Source organism: Macaca mulatta, chromosome 9, assembly GCF_049350105.2.
Source record: "Macaca mulatta isolate MMU2019108-1 chromosome 9, T2T-MMU8v2.0, whole genome shotgun sequence".
Lineage (NCBI taxonomy): Eukaryota > Metazoa > Chordata > Mammalia > Primates > Cercopithecidae > Macaca > Macaca mulatta.
In genome coordinates, this window is record NC_133414.1 from 113,107,178 (window position 1) to 113,123,953 (window position 16,776).

Here is a 16,776-nt window from a genome sequence, read left to right on the forward strand (position 1 = left end):
AGAAAATAATTGTGGCTAGCTTCACTAAATAGGGGGAGATATTGGAAAGATTCTGCTGTAGTTTTCATACCTAGAGATGGAGGTTAATAACAGGACTGGAAAGGACAAAGCTAGTTGTGAGGGTGTCAGCAGCTGGAGTTTATGGGCGTGGCAATCCCCTTGAAAAGAGGCCTTGTATTGCCAAAAACCGCAATCACTTTTGCACCAACCTAATACTTTTACTGGAAAATCTATGTAACATAACCCCATCTGGGAAGCGAGGTACAGAAATCTCTGCAAAACAAAACCCTTAAGAACATTTTATAACAGAATTATCTTTGCTTTCTCCAAGTTTCAAAAACTGGAATAGCTTAGATCAGTTGTGTACCCTAAGGAGGTGGCCAGGGGTCAGGGTCAACATGCAAGGACATTGGACATTCAGGTTTACTTCTGACGTTGAGGCTGTAACCAAAGCAGGGCAATTGCTGTGAACTGGGAATCACCCTGATTGGTATTTACATGTATTACTGGCCTTATATAGATGTTTCTTTCCAGTTTAAATGAAAGCCCACCGAGGGCAGATGCCATATCTTCACTTTAAAATTGTAGTAAAAAACACATAACATGCTATGTACCATCTTAGCCATTTTTAAGTGTACAATAATAACTATATTCACATTGTTGGCTGGGTGTGGTGGCTCACGCCTGTCATCCTAGCATTTTGGGAGGCCAAGGCTGGAGGATCTCTTGAGCCAAGGAGTTTGAGACCTGCCTGGGCAATATAGGGAGACCCTGTCTCAAAAAAAAAAAAAAAAATGTATACACACACACACACATATATTTTTTCACATTGTTGTGAAACAGGCTCTAGAACTTTCTCTTGCAAATCTGAAAGTATATACCCATTAAACACCAATTCATATATTGCCTTTTAAATGCCCACAGCATCTACAATAATGCCTTATCCACAGTAGGCGCTCAATATTTGTTTGCTGAACAAATGAATGAGGAATCCAAATGTGCCCTAAATCCCACCCAATCCCACTCATATATTGATCTCAGGTCATAAACACAATGGTTCTCAATCTGTTTTATACCTCAACAAATGTAAAAATGTGACACCTTCAAAACAAATGATGGCTCACAGCTTTAGTGATTTTCAGCTTGGAGGATGGAGAAGCATGTCCTCCCAGGGAGGCGTATCAGAATCTTGGCGATAACATGGCTTGAAAATTTCCCTGAGGAAGTGAAGCTTGTCCCCTACTTATTATAGTCAGCAAGACGAAGGAAGAGCTCAGCTCCTCCCTCCCTCTTCTCTTGTCAGAGCTCTAGGAGTTTCCAGTGCAGGGAATGGGGTGTTGGAGAGAGTGTCTCATATGTAATCAGAGCCACTCTCTCCAAGTCTGTTGTTTATCTCTTTCCCTGAGCAAGCCAATGCCTATTTCCTTTGGCAGTTCCCTGTGGGGCTAACCTACCCTTCACATCTGCAGCTTCTTGGGGCTGGCACCAAACTGCTATGGCTTAAGGCAGGCTGGAAGGCAGACATCTTCATCGTACTGTTGTCCAGTTCCTAGAGAATGGTCCCACAGCTGTGTTGCTTGTACTTAGTGATATAGTTTCATTTTCATGACCTTCTTTCCAAGGCACCAAGGCACAGTAGGGTGGGATGGTGATGCTGGTCAGTGATGGTGTCAGGTAAAACATCACCCTGTGCTCTACCTGGCAGCATTACTTTCTAAATTCTCAAGTTGTCTGAGTGTGGTTCATCCTGCTAGATTTGTTCATCACTGCTAATGGTCTTTTCTTTCTCTCTCTTTTTTTTTTTTTTTTTTGAGATGGAGTCTCACTCTTTTTGCCCAGGCTGGAATACAATAGCGCAATCTTGGCTCACCGCTACCTCTGCCTCCCAGGTTCAAGCGATTCTCCTGCCTCCGCCTCCCAAGTAGCTAGGATTACAGGCACGTGCCACCACGTCCGACTAATTTTTATTTTTAGAAGAGACGGGGTTTCCCTATGTTGGTCAGGCTGGTCTCAAACTCCCGACCTCAGGTGATCCACCCATCTCAGCCTCCCAAAGTGCTGAATTACAGGCGTGAGCTACCGCGCCCAGCATCACTGGGCTTTTAATGGTTACTGTAATACAAAGAACTATACAAAAGTCAATGTGGAAAGGGAAATGAGAGTGACAGTGTCCAAGGTGATTCCAAGTCCTGAGAAGTTACACAGAACCCAACAGGCACTTGCATCCCATCAGTAAGTAATTGGGGTTAAGAATGAAATAAAAATATTCTTTTTTTCTTCCAATTTATGTGTATTAGTTTTTCAGACAGCTACAAAGTTGTTAGGATGTCAATACTTAAGTTGTTTGGACCTAAGTACTTGAAGAAAACTGTTAGCTAAGCCCTCTCCCTCCCTCTCCCTCCTCTCCCTTTCCTTCTCTTTTTTTTTTTCTTTTTTTTTTTTGATGGAGTCTTGCTCTGATGCCCAGGCTGGAGTGCAGTGGTGCAACCTCAGCTCACTGCAACCCTGCCTCCCAGGCTCAAGTGATCCTCCTGCCTCAGCTTCCTAAGTAGGTGGAACCACAGGCACCCACCAGCATGCCTGGCTAATTTCTGTATTTTTAGTAGAAAAAAAAAGTTGTATTTTTAGGGTTTCACCATGTTGGCCTGGCTGGTCTTGAACTCCTGGCCCCAAGTGATCCACCCGCCTCAGTCTCCCAAAGTGCTGGGATTACAGGCGTGAGCCACCATGCCTGGCTGTTAGCTATTTCTTTTGGCTTAAGGTGCTGTGAAAAAATTACTGAAAAATGAAGGGTTCTATAGATGTAGAAAGTTTGAGAACTTTTGTCCTAAATAAATGAAGGAAGAAATGAAGGAATACAGGCCAGGCATGGTGGCTCACACTTGTAATCCCAACACTTTGGGAGGCCAAGGTGGGAGGATGGTTTGAGTCCAGAAGTTCAAGACCAGCCTGGGGAACATAGCAAGACCCTATCTCTACAAAAAAAAAAATTTTTTTTTTTTTAACTAGCTGGGTATGGTGGCATGTGCTGTAATCAGCTACTTAGGAGGCCAAGGCAGGAGAATCACTTGAACCCAGGAGTTCGAGGTTACAGTGAGTTATATCATTGCACTCCAGCCTGGACAAGAGAGTGAGAGCCTGTCAAAAGAAAGAAAAAGGAGAGAAAGAGAAAAAGAGAGAGAAAGAAAAAGAAAGAGAAAGAGAGGAGAGAAAGGGAGAGAAAGAAAAGAAAACAAAAGAATATCACAGGGCTGTATTTGGGTCTCAGACCTGCCCTCTGTAAACCTACCAGGTACTGTGTCTTTGTAGGAAATTTTCCCTTATTGGTGGGAAGTTCTAACCTTATTTTAGCAATTCAAGGTTGTTCACAATGTGATCAGAGGGTGTTAGGGAATCCATCGGGACTGGGCACGGTGGTCCAGGCAGGGAAGGCAGAGCTTCACTGGCCAGGCCAGGCCAAGCCATCTCAGAAGGTCAGAGGCAGAGGAGGGAATGAAGGCTGAGGATAGAGGGGCCCCTCTTTGTGGCTCTACTCTGTATCTCCCGCTGAGCGGCACCAGGTAGGCCGAGTCTCTTTCCCCAAACTCGATTCCCAAGGACCTGCTCCAGGATGTGACTACTGGCAGCTACCCCAGGTCTGCTGGACGGGAAGGATGTGCTGTCTCTCCCTGCCACTGGAGACCTGGGGGCCTTCAAGCGCCTCATCCAGGAAAAGGAAGGGAGTGGGCACTGCTGGGGCCCCACGCAGGTCCACACCCCTCCCTCTTTCCTGCCAGCATCCTCAGGTGACTGGCAGGCGTCGTCCTGGCTCAAAGACCGCAGAGCTCGGGGGCCCCAGCTCATACATTAAATATGTGGAGGCGTTGGGACTGCGTGCCACAAACACGAAGACAAATTTTTAATCCCGAGCAAGAACACGCTGGGAGACTGGGGGCGCAGGAGAAAAATGAATTAGGTTTTTATTATGTGTTTTATTATGCTGTAACTGAACAGGATTAGGTGAGTATACAATATATTTCTGATGCGGCTGGAGGCGGGAGGGGGCGGGAGAGAAGCTGACAGCAACGAGAGACAGCCAAGCCCGCAGAGAAGCCCGGGCTCCGGGAGGCAGCGGGTCCCAGCGGAGGGCCTTGGAGTGGCGCCACCACGGCTGAGTGGGACCACCTCTTCTCTCCCAGTAGTTTGGGCCAGGATGGGGGGCGAGGGTAGTGGTGACTGCATTGAGAGGACGGGGTTAGGGACAGGTCCCGCTAGCTTATGCTGGAGGAGGGGACGGACTTGGGAGTTGGAGGGCTGGGGAGCTTGAAAACCCGCCTCAAAGGGGAAACTGAGTCACAGAGAAGGAAAGGGAGCGACTGTAAAACGACGGGACGCTATTGATCACTGGGGTCGGCAGGTCCCGAAATTCTCACTTAACCCTAACATCTCTCCCCCGCACACGTGAGGCACAGGCCTTGCAGGTCAGCAAACATTTCAGAGCACCCACTTTGTGTCTGGTCCTCGCTTACTGCAGGACGACCTGGGTTCTCGGACCGCCCCCCTCCCCATCCAGCCCAACTCGTGTCACCTTTGAAAAGATCCATATCTAGGCAGGCCTAACTCAGCATCCTACCCAGCACTGCGCCTTCAGAAGGCCCCCTCAGGTAAAGGGCGCCCAGGTGAGCTCCTCTACTCCACACAACCAAAGCTGGGCTGTTGGGGCGGACGAACCTACCTCTCACCCCTGGAACCGCCTCCCTCCCCCAGCTTCCCTCTCCGTCCGTCCCAGCCCGGGCAGCTTCATTAATGGTCTCCGCCAGCTCCGCGTCTCACCTGCTGCAGCGCCCCTCGCGCTCCGCCAGGGACCGGCTCCTGGCGGTGATGAAGAGGCCCATTAACCACTTCTACCTTTAGGGCGGACTGGGACGCACTCCCCACCTCCCAACCAGGACATTAGAAACCGTCAACCAAGATTAATAGTTGCCCGGCTCCGGGGCAGGGAGATGAGCCCAGATACTGCGGCGGCGGCGGCGCTCGCTCCGCGCGAGCCAACCCGGCGCGGGCTGGGCGCACCACCTGCCGCTGCTGTCCCTCCGCTCCGCCTTCCTTTCAGCTCCCCCTACCACTCGCCCGCGCACCTGAGGCTCTCAGGTGAGTCCAGCAATGGGGTTGCGAGTGTCAGTGTTCTCTGCTGCGTCGCCGACCTGGGAGCGCTCGAAGGCAAGGCAGAGTCTTGGCACTTGGGGGAAGAAGGGCTCGCCCTCTCCAAGGGACTCCTCCAGCTTTCCTGCTGCCTCGATTTAAGGACTTCCAACCTTAAATGATGGCTGACCATCGCTTTTTCGGACAGGCTTCCTTGGCCCCCGCCCTCCTTCAATTCAGTTCTCTTATTCTCGCTCCGTGCGCCCCGTCATACTTTTCAGCATACCTACCGTATTTGTGCTTTTGCCTTTATTTGTGCGGCAATTATCGGGCGATTATATACATCATTGATATCTGTCTCCCTCACTGGACTGTGGGTTCCAGGGGGAAGACACCATAGTTTTGCTCACCAGGGGCTCTGATGTGCATTCAGTAATTGTGTGTTGAATGAATGAGTGGGCAACAGGCTTGTCCCCTGTGTGTTTATTGGAATATCTGCTTCCTGTGCAAGCCTCCTTGAGGCTTAAACTTCCTCACAGCACCTGCACTCTTTCTTCTAACTCGTATTATAATTGTAACATTGATTTCCATGATGTCAGTTCAGCGTCTTTTCCCCTTTGGGACCATGAGCTCCTGAGGGCAGGTGGAGCAGAGCACAGCCGCATCCCCAGTGCCTGCCAGCAGGGAGCTAGGAACTTGGACTGGAGCCTTGGGGCTCTTCTGGTCCCGTTCTTTTGAGGACTCTGTGGCCTGGAGAGGCAGAGTGACTTGCAGGAGGTCACACAGCCAGTTAGAAGTAAAGCCAGGATGAAACCTTTCCTCTTGGACACTGTGATTTTTCTACAAAGATCACACCATCAGGGACCCCAAGGACTCTGACTTCTGAAGTTGCTGGGCTTTGGAGAGCCTGTGGGGTTGTCCTAGGAATCTCTTCCTTTGGCGATGATGGTGACCCAGAACTCAGCCGCTCCTGGGAGGTAAGGAGTTCAGGGCCCAGGGGTGCCCTGTACTGTGTGTCAACAGGGGCAAATTCTTTCCATTATGTCTCAACTCCGGTTTCTCTTCCTTGGATGTAAAACCACAGAAGTCCTCTTTCTCCAATCTCAGAGAGATGTGAACTGTCTCTGGTTTTCCTCCTTCCCCACCATCAGAAGAAATTTGGGCCGGACTCGGTGGCTCACGCCTGTAATACCAGAACTTTGGGAGACCAAGGCGGGAGGATCATCTGAGGTCAGGAGTTGGAGACCATCCTGGTCAACATGGTGAAACCCTGTCTCTACTAAAAACACAAAAATTAGCCGGGTGTGGTGGCACATGCCTGTGATCCTAGTTACTCGGGAGGCTGAGGCAGGAGAATCGCTTGAACCCGGGAGACGGACGTTTCCGTGAGCCGAGATCGCGCCATTGCACTCTAGCCTGGGCAACAGAGCGAGACTCAATATTAAAAAAAAAAAAAAAGAAAGAAAAGAAAAGAAAAAAAAAGAAGAAATTTGGGACTAGAAACTGAAGAAATAAAGGGAACTAAAGAGAAAGTGCTAAGAGAGACAGTAGGGGCCTGAGCTCTTCCTCCAGCTCATCACACCCCTGGTGTCACCTCTCTAGAACCCAGTTACTCTAGGGGGGATGGGGGCAAGATCGATACATCACTGGGTTTTGATGACCGCAGGCTTTCACCTTGCAGATAATGGGGTGAGCGGCGGTAAACTCTCCCCGACTGAGCGGGCTCCCCCGGCCTTAATGAGATAATCAATACTTGTTCTCGGCTTAATTTCCATCTAATTGCTCTTTAACGACGCCGGATAATGGGCCGCCTCCTGTGAGGAGGGAGCTGGCTGGGAATCCGACCCGCCTCGGACTCCCGCCTTTCCTCCCCCGGGCAGGGTGCCCTCGCGCAGGTGGGAAGGGGGCGCACCTCGTTCTCCACGTAGCGGGAGCTCCCTCCGCCCGCCCGCCTGACCCGCGCCGCCACCTGCCTGCAGCGCTCTCGGTCCCCACCGGGGGGCGCTTCAGGCTTTGGTTGCAGGATGCTGGCCAAGGCTCCGCTTCAGGTTCAGGCCACCCCCAACCTTATGGGCTGTGTAACCACGCGCCTCTGGACAAGCCCTTTCCTCTTCTCACGTCCCAACTCGATGCACTGCCCCGGGCGGGTGCCCCAAGACCTTAGGTAAGTTGCTGTGTTTCTGTACCTAAGCAGGACTCAATTTTTCCCCTGTAAGGTTGCTGGCCTGTTTCCTGCAAAGGAACGTGGCTGGTCACCACAGACCACTGAGGCAAGGAGAGGGGAGCAAGAATGAGGAGGACTAGGCCCTGGGGCTCAGAGAGCCTCCTGATTCCCATTAGCCTCACTCCCCCGCTCCAACCACCGAGTCAGTTAGGTTCCTGCCAACCCCAGCAGCTCAGTCATCAGCGCTCGCTTCTCTCACTTCCCACCCGCCTGTCTCAGCAGGAGGAACACCTGGAGGTTCTCCCCAAGGACTCTCAAACATCCTGGCTTCCCCTCTCCTCCCCCCACCTCATCTTTCTTGTCTTCTCTTGAGGCCAACCCTGAAGCACTTTGGCCTCAGGTGCCCAGATGCTGTGACCTGCGATTTCCCCATCATCTCCCTACCTCCTGATCTCCTGCCATCTGGGCACACATTCGCCTGCATTTCCACAGCTTGGCCCCTGAATATGGGGTGTTTACATTTATAAAACACTTTCTGCTGTTCTGGCTCCAGCTGCAATGAAGTTAGGCTGACAAAGATACACTAATAGTGGCAGGATAGTGTGATGTTAGAATCATGCCTTGGACCTAGGCAGCTCCAGGTTCAAGTCTTAGCTCTGTTGCTTACTGGTCAGTGACACTGTGCAAACTTTCCTACAGGTCTGAAACTCAGCTTTCTCTTCTAATAATCCTACCCAACACGGTTTTGTAAGTCTGAAACAAGTTAACATCCGTAAATTGTTTGCCATAGGGCCTGTCGCACTGATAAATGATAGCTATTATTGTTGTCGTTATCATCATTATTATAATTATTTTGACACAGGGTCTCGCTCTGTCACCCAGGCTGGAGTGTAGTGGCACCATCATAGCTCACTGCAGCCTCAACTCCTGGGCTCAAGTGATCATCCTCCATCCTTAGCCTCCCTAGTAGCTGGGACTACAGGTATGTGCCACCACAGCCAGCTAATTTTTTACTTTTTGTAGAGATGGGGGTTTCACTATGTTTCCAAGACTGATCTTGAACTCTTGGGCTCAAAAGATCCTCCCACCTCGGCCTCCCAAAGTGCAGAGATTATAAGCATGAGCCACCGTGCCTGGCTTGTTATTATTATTGCATGTTAGAGCTGAAGGAACCATCTAGTTCAAGGAACATGAACTCAAAGGCTACAAAAGAGCAGTCAGGAATCTTAAATGAGGGAAGCACACTAGGTTGGGATTGTGTTGAGCTGGAGAGGGCCAGTCCTATTTAAAGCAGCAGCCAGTACTCTCCTTCAATTGTTGCTGGGTAGACCAGATTCCCCACTGCTTGTTTTTTGTTTTCAAAACAATCTGGCAGCATCAGCAGCTTGGATATCAGCTCTGGCTTCTTACCTTACCCCTCCCACCTCTTTATCCTAGCACTAGGAGCAGCTGGGGGTTCTCCTCAAAGCCTCTCTGAACATCCTGGCCTGACAATTCTGGCCCCAAATTCTGGACTTTTATATAAAATGTCTCAATGTTTGAGTAAAAACTTAAAAACACCATGCCAAATATGACATGCCTGAAGTCCAAATTTACCCTTGTTTCTCAGAAGAAACCTTGGTTCAGATGGGTCTCAGCTGCTGACAAAGCTGAGACTGAAAGCCTCGATTCTAAGTCAAAATAAAAACTTCTAGGAGGCCCTTCCTAGACTGTGGGGCCTCTAGCTGCCACCTACCATACATGTTGCCCGTTACAGATAGTGCCTAGTGGCTGGGCCATTGTTTGCACTTGGTAGCTCCAGAAGCATAAGACCTGGGTCACAGCAGCTTTGTCTCTTGTGATACATCCACACTTTCAAAAATGTTAGGCCAGGCCAGGCACAGTGACTCATGCCTGTACTCCTTGCACTTCGGGAGGCTGAGGCAGGCAGATTGCCTGAGCTTAGGAGTTTGAGACCAGCCTGGGCAACATGGTGAAACCCTGTCTCTACTAAAACACAAAAAATTAGCTGGGCATGGTGGTGTGCACCTGTAATCCCAACTACTCAGGAGACTGAGGCATGAGATTTGCTCAAACATGGGAGGTGAAGGTTGCCCTGAGCTAAGATGGTGCCACTGCACTCCAGCCTGGGTGACAAAGTGAAACTCCGTCTCCAAACAAAACAAAAATGTTAGGCCAGGTGTGGTGGCATGCCCTGGTAATCCCAGCACTTTGGGAGGCTGAGGTGGGAGGATTACCTGAACCCAGGAGTTTAAGTTCAGCCTGAGCAATACAGCAAGACTTCGTTTCTACAAATAATTTTTTTTTTTTTTTTTGAGACGGAGTCTCACGCTGTTGCCCAGGCTGGAGTGCAGTGGCGCAATCTCGGCTCACTGCAAGCTCCGCCTCCCAGGTTCCCGCCATTCTCCTGCCTCAGCCTCCTGAGTAGCTGGGACTACAGGCGCCCGCCACCGCGCCCGGCTAATTTTTTGTATTTTTAGTAGAGACGGGGTTTCACTGTGGTCTCGATCTCCTGACCTTGTGATCCGCCCGCCTCGGCCTCCCAAAGTGCTGGGATTACAGGCTTGAGCCACCGCGCCCGGCCTACAAATAATTTTTTAAAAGTAGCTAAGTGTGGTGACAAGTGGCTGTGGTCCCAGCTACTTAGGAGGCTGAGGCACGAGGATTGCTTAAGCCCAGAAGGTCAAGGCTGCAGTGAGCTCTAATTGTGCCACTGCACTCCAGTCTGGGAGATGGAGAAAGACCCTTTCAAAAAAAAAAAAAAAAAAAAGAGTTGTTGAGGGGAGTGTGACAGCAAGTCAAAAAGTCCCAGGACCCAGGGGATCTTAACCCCCAATTTAGAGCCCCAAAATTTTACACACTTTTTTAGTTCATCAACTTCTATATGATTCTACTCAACAAATTTCCCACCTGTATCCCCCACACTGGGGGACAGATCCAGCAGGTTTATTGGGAAGTTCTCCTGATTGCCGCTTTTTTGTTTTGTTTTGTTTTTGGAGATGGGGTCTTGCTTTGTCACCCAGGTTGGAGTGCAGTGGCACAATTGTGGTTCACTGCAGCCTTGAACTCCTGGGCTCAAGCGATCCTCCCATCTCAGCCTCCCAAGTAGCTGTGACTATAGGTGCATGCTACCATGCTAAGCTATTTGGGGAGGGGGTAGAGGCAGGGTATCCTTATGTTCCCAAGGCACCTGGCCTCAAGTGATCCTCTTGCCTTGGCCTCCCAAAGCACTAGGATTATAGGCATGAGCCACTGCTCCTGGTCCCGTGATTTGATTGCCACATTTTGCTACCTCTCTTCTTGTACCTTACCCTTGGGGAAAATGATAGAAAAGGCACAAAAAGTTCTGGATTTTCGTAGGCTGAGTATGTTGACATGTAATGCTTATGAACTTTTAAACATGCACAGCATTCTATGAATCATATACTGATGCTCTACTGGGACCTGAGATTCTCCATGTGGTTTGGCTGCTTAAAAGCCAAGTAGTTCCTAGCTAATTAGTCCTTTTTATTTCCCATCAGCCCTGAGAAAGCCCCCACTGTTTCTTGCTTGGAGTTCTGAGCACACATTTGTCAGGTTCTTCCTTAGTTTCAGTGAACTGCTCAGCTGAGGGGAGTCCCAACACTCCACAGAAGCCAACACTAGACTCTGTTATTTCTCAAGAGAAAAGGTTGAAAGTGGGATATCCAGGCTGGGTGCGGTGGCTCATGCCTGTAATCCCAGCACTTTGGAAGGCCGAGGCAGGCAGATCACCTGAGGTCATGAGTTCGAGACTAGTCATGGCCAAAGAAAAAGACTCTATTTCAAAAAGAAAAAAACAAAAAGGAAGGAAATAAAATGGGATGTGAGCAAAGATATTGTCACAATGTGGTGCTGGGGTCTAAGATCTCTCCCTGGTCCCTATGGTCTTGATGGGGCACTCAGGAAGATGGCCTCCTCCCTCTACAGGGGTTGTCTTAGGTTTTGGTTTCCCAGAAAGCAGATCCCGAGGCAAGGATTTTGGTACAAGTAGTTTATTTGGGAGTTTATCCCAGAAAACACAGTGAGGGAGAAGGGAAGTCAGAGAGGGGACGAAAACCAAATAAAGGATGCATTAATGAGCAGGTTACCACTGAGGGCAACTCTGACTCAAGTCTCTCTAAGCCTTCTGCAAAACCGTGGAGAACACACCTCAAAATTACCCCACTGAAGGGAAAGGAACAGGATTATCTGTCCTCCAGTGTTTTTCCTCACTGGATGTGGTTTGATACCGAGTTGTTACCTCCATGGCATTTCCAGCCTGCCCTGCACGTCAGCCGAGCTCACTCTAGGGGCTAAAGAACTCCCTCAGACAGACAGACCCACCAGATCGTAAAGGAACTATCTGCAGGTAACCTGTGGTGTGAGCCAAGGGTATACGAGTGAGGCACTGACTACATCTGCTATGGGTTTGTACTCCAGTCACATCACTGTACTCCAGCCTGGGAGACAGAGTGAGACTCTGTCTCAAAAAAAACAAAAAAGAAAAAGAAAAAGAAAGGGAGGGGAAAGGGAGGGGAAGGGGAGGGGAGGGGAGGGGAGGGGAGGGAAAAGAAGGGAAAGGAAGGGAAAGAAAGGGAAAGGAAGGGAAAGGAAGGGGGAAGGAAGGGGGAAGGAAAGGAAAGGAGGAAGGGGGAAGGGAAGAAGAAAGAAAAGAAAGGAAAGAAAATGAAGGAAAGGAAGGAAGGAAAAGAAAATCTACTAATGTTGAATATGCATATCACACGAAGCAGTAATTCCAATCCTAGGCACGTCCCAATTTATATAAATTTCAAAACCAGGTAAAATTAAAGTATAGAGTTAAAGGTGGTTATTGGTCAGGCACAGTGGTTTACATCTATAATCCCAGCAATTTGGGAGGCTGAGGTGGGAGGCCTGCTTGAGGTCAGGAGTTCCACACCAGCCTGGATAACATAGTAAGACCTTGTCTCTGCAAAAATAAAAATAAAAAAATTAGCCAGGTGTGGTGGTGTGCCTGTAGTCCCAGTTACTCGGGAGGCTGAGGTGGAAGGATCCTTTGAGCCCAGGAGTTTGAGACTGCAGCTAACCATGATCACACCACTGCACTCTAGCCTGGGCAACAGAGAAAGACCATGTCTCAACAAAAACAAATGAACCAACCAACCAACCAAACAAACAAACAGGTTATCTAGGGAGAAGAGGAGGGAAATTATTGTGGAGGGGGCATGATGGGGGCTTCTGTGGGTGTTGGCAACGTTCTGTTTCTTGACCTGGATGATGATCACATAAGTGTTCATTCAGTAATAATTAATTTAACCATATGTCTACTTTGTGCACTTTTCTGCTTGTCTGTTATACTTCATAATGCAATTAAGTTAAAAACAAAATGAGAACAAGAAATGTAGAAAGGGCCGGGCGTGGTGGCTCACGCCTGTAATCCCAGCACTTTGCAAGGCCGAGGTGGGTGGATCACTTGAGGTCAGTTCAAGACCAGCCTGACCAACATGGTGAAACACTGTCTCTGCTAAACATACAAAATTAGCCTAGCGTGGTGGTGCACGCCTATAATCCCAGCTACATGGGAGGCTGAGGCAGGAGAATCGCTTGAACACAGAAAGTGGAGGTTGCAGTGAGCCGAGATTGTGCCATTGCACTCCAGCCTGGGCAACAAGAGTGAAACTCTGTCTCAAAAAAAAAAAAAGAAAGAAAAAGAAATGTAGAAAGAATCTACATGTAGAATGATTTAAGCATATTTTCTAAGTTTATCAATATAACATTTGGCCAAGTCATCAGGTTGGATGGAGCTATAATCACCATCTCAAGGGTCAATGGGATACTGAAGGTGGGTGTTGGGGAGAGGGATTGCCTTTTGAGATATAGGAAGGTAGACTGAGGCCTGATTGCTTCTAGATGTCCTGAAGCTTATTTAACTTGCCTTAATGCCTAGGTATTCCAGAGAGCCAGTTCCCGGCTATTCCAGTCTTCATTTTGTAACATTACTTGTAGCTGAATTACATTTTCCTTTTTTCTTTTCTTGTTGTTTTTTTTTAGATGGAGTTTTGCTCTGTCGCCCAGGTTGGCATGTAGTGGCACGATCTCAGCTCACTGCAACTCCGCCTCCTGGGTTCAAGCCATTCTACTGTTTCAGCCTCCCAAGTAGCTGGGATTATAGGCATGCACCACCATACCCAGCTAATTTTTGTATTTTTAGTAGAGATGGGGTTCCCCATGTTGGCCAGGCTGGTCTCGAACTCCTGACCTCAGGTGATCTGCCCACCTTGGTCTCCCAAAGTGCTGGGATTACAGGCATGAACCACCATGCCCAGCCAATCTTTTTACCCAGCCGTCCCAGCTTTGCTACATTTATCTTGACATTCTATTTTACCTATAAAAATAGCCTCTACCAGGAAGCCAAGGTGAGCAGATCACTTGAGGTCAGGAGTTAAAGACCAGCCTGGCCAACATGGCAAAACCCTGTCTCTACTTAAAAATAAATAAATAAATAAATAAATAAATAAATAAGCCAGGTGGCTACTCAGGAGGCTGAGGCAGGAGAATCACTTGAACCTGGGAGGCCGAGGTTGCAGTGAGCTGAGACTGTGCCACTGCACTCCAGCCTGGGCGACAAAGCTAGACTCTGTCTCAAAAAAAAAAAAAAAGGAAAAATAACTTACAAAATAAAGGAGTAGTGAGTATTACACTCAACCGTTAGCCTCATTCCAAATTCTCTTAGGGTGTTTATTGATGATATAGATGATAAATATACATACAGTTGTGATCAGTATCTATATACTTCTTCTTTTCTCTTAACCTTATTTTTCCACATGTACTTGTCACCTTGTTTCCTACATATGTTATTTTGAGTTTACCTATTTGTCATAGTTGGCAGCTACAAGGTATTCCATTTTAATTATCTATGTTTAGCCTTTTTTTTTTTCCCGACTCAACCTATTCTAATATTCACAGGAAGCACAATTTCTCTGTATCGGTCTCTAATAGGTCAACATGGACCATTTATTTCACTCCTGCTTCTTTTTTTTTTTTTTTTTTTTTTTTTTTTTTTTGAGACGGAGTCTCGCTCTGTCGCCCAGGCTGGAGTGCAGTGGCCGGATCTCAGCTCACTGCAAGCTCCGCCTCCCGGGTTCACGCCATTCTCCTGCCTCAGCCTCCCGAGTAGCTGGGACTACAGGCGCCTGCCACCTCGCCCGGCTAGTTTTTTGTATTTCTTAATAGAGACGGGGTTTCACCGTGCTAGCCAGGATGGTTTCGATCTCCTGACCTCGTGATCCGCCCGTCTCGGCCTCCCAAAGTGCTGGGATTACAGGCTTGAGCCACCGCTCCCGGCCCACTCCTGCTTCTTCCTCAAAGTTGCAACTCTACTATTTTCACCAGCTGTGTCAAAACAGGTTTCATGAAGTGACACGTTAAAATATGTGGGTCCTTTGAAGTAATTTTTTTTTTTTTTTTTTACCAAATTAAACAATGACTCTGTATGCCTTGTTTCATCTTCTGTTGTTCATCTGTACAGGGCCCTCTTCACTCTTTTATTTTTAAAATTCTATTTTTTCTTTCTTTTTTTTTCCTTCTTTTTTTTTTTTAGAGGGGGTCTTGCTCTGTCGCCCAGGCTGGAGTACAGTGGCATGATCTGGGCTCACTGCAACCTCTGCCTCCCAGGTTCAAGCGATTCTCCTGCCTCAGCCTCCTGAGTAGCTGGGATTACAGGCGTGCACCACCACGCCCGGCTAATTTTTGTATTTTTAGTAGAGACAGGGGTTTCACCATATCGGCCAAGCTGGTCTCCAGCTCCTGACCTCAGGTGATCTGCCTGCCTCTGCCTCCCAAAGTGCTGGAATTAAGAGGTGTGAGCCACCATGCCTGGCCCTAAAATTGTATTTTTAAAAAGACATGGTCTCTCGAACCCTTGAGCTCAAGGGATCCTATTGCCTCAGCCTCCCAAATAGCTGGGAGTACAGGTGTGCACCACCACACTCCGGCTCATCATTCTGTCATTATATTGCAGTTATTTCATGTGTCAGTGACTGAAAGTGAACATATGATAATCTTGTGAACACAGGGTTTCATGGTGGAAAGAAAACTACATTCTATACCTCATTCCTTCTTCAGTACAAGCGTCTGCAGGAAAAGGGGAAAAAAGAGGCGGGATCATCTATTATTCAACAAATTTCAACGTCACCCTGCCCATCTGGATCTAGTCTCCCTCATTAAATGCAAAGGATGCTGCCACCTGGCTCCTCTCCCTAGCAGTATTCACATCATCTAGGCTAGAGAATCCCTTCCCTTTGGCCTGTTTTGCACAAAACCGAGTAAACGTTTTCAAAGTATAAATACGCAAAATTATTTGCTATCTCTTTACTATTTACGATGCGCATATATGTTACTGAAAGTTTTGGAGCCTTGACGGATGAAGTATGGGATGCTGAGGATCGGGGAATGTATCTAAACTCTCAAGTTGTGTCCTATTCAAAAAACTCCCTTCTAAAAGTATTTTTACGGTATGTAGGGTTTTACAAGAACAAAATCTCTACTTAGTAACAGCGGATCCCCTTTTATTATCTTTGTGCCTACCTGGATGCACGGTTCCAGGATGTTCTCGTCACTAACCACAAGTCCACCAGAGGGCGATGGTTCCCCGTCTATCTACTGTTCTCCATCAGCGACTCAGAAAATCCAGGTTAAACACTCAGGCAGTCTTTCACATTTAATCCACAAATATTTACCAAGAATTTGCCGTGCCACCTGACTCGGGGCTAGGTTCACAAGATACAGTAGTGAGTTAGGCACGATTCCTACTACCAGAAGCTTAGAGCATAGGAAAGACTGAAAGTAAGCAACTGTCTACAATAGTGGGATAAGTGAAGAGTTTCCAGGTCTGTGGAGTTTGTTGTTGAAATATCAGCTCCAGGCCTTAGAAGCCGGCAGCAATTCATTAAGAGATCCCGGACTTGTTTCTGCTCTGTATCCCGGACAAGGAGTTCCGTCCCCAAGGTGTTTTGTTAGAGCCAGAGACCTCTCCTTGGTTGACTCCATTCGTCAGCCCCACAAGTCCCTGTCTCTGGTCTTTTTCACGGTTTCCGGCAGCTCTCTGACAGTTCCCCTTCTGCCCCAGGTCGACACTTAGGCCAAGGACCAGGGATTACTCACAACTATCCGCCAGAGCTGGCTCCGCCCTTTCTTTTTCCTGTTTAAAATCCGCGGGCTCTTAGTGTTCTCGGTTCGTAGAGTTCCTGTTCTGATTCTCGCGACAGTTGCGAGGCCACGCGTGAAGTTCCCTTCTAGTCCCTCTTTTGAATTTGAGACCAGGAGAGAGTGTCTGCCCTTGCCCCCCTCCTCAGAACCCCTCTCGCCAGGGATGGCGCCTACGTGGCTCGTGAGCCCCTGAATGAATGGGGTTGGCCCAACTCAGGGGCGCTCTCCGAAAGGAGAGTGCCGGTTGGATTCCAGGGCTCCAGTGCGCATGCGGAGTCGATCCCGCGCAGGCGGGCGGGCACCAC

The 16,776-nt window shown here is 48.4% G+C and overlaps 1 long non-coding RNA gene across 1 annotated transcript; it reads right to left on the bottom strand.

Annotated features, from left to right (window-relative positions):
• Positions 1 to 3,934: 3,934 nt before the first annotated feature.
• LOC144331267 (uncharacterized) lies at positions 3,935 to 16,742 on the bottom strand. The gene is made up of 2 exons (XR_013398302.1): positions 15,851 to 16,742; positions 3,935 to 6,537 (listed from the first exon to the last, which is right to left on the bottom strand). It is a non-coding gene; the product is annotated as an uncharacterized LOC144331267 (long non-coding RNA).
• Positions 16,743 to 16,776: the final 34 nt, after the last annotated feature.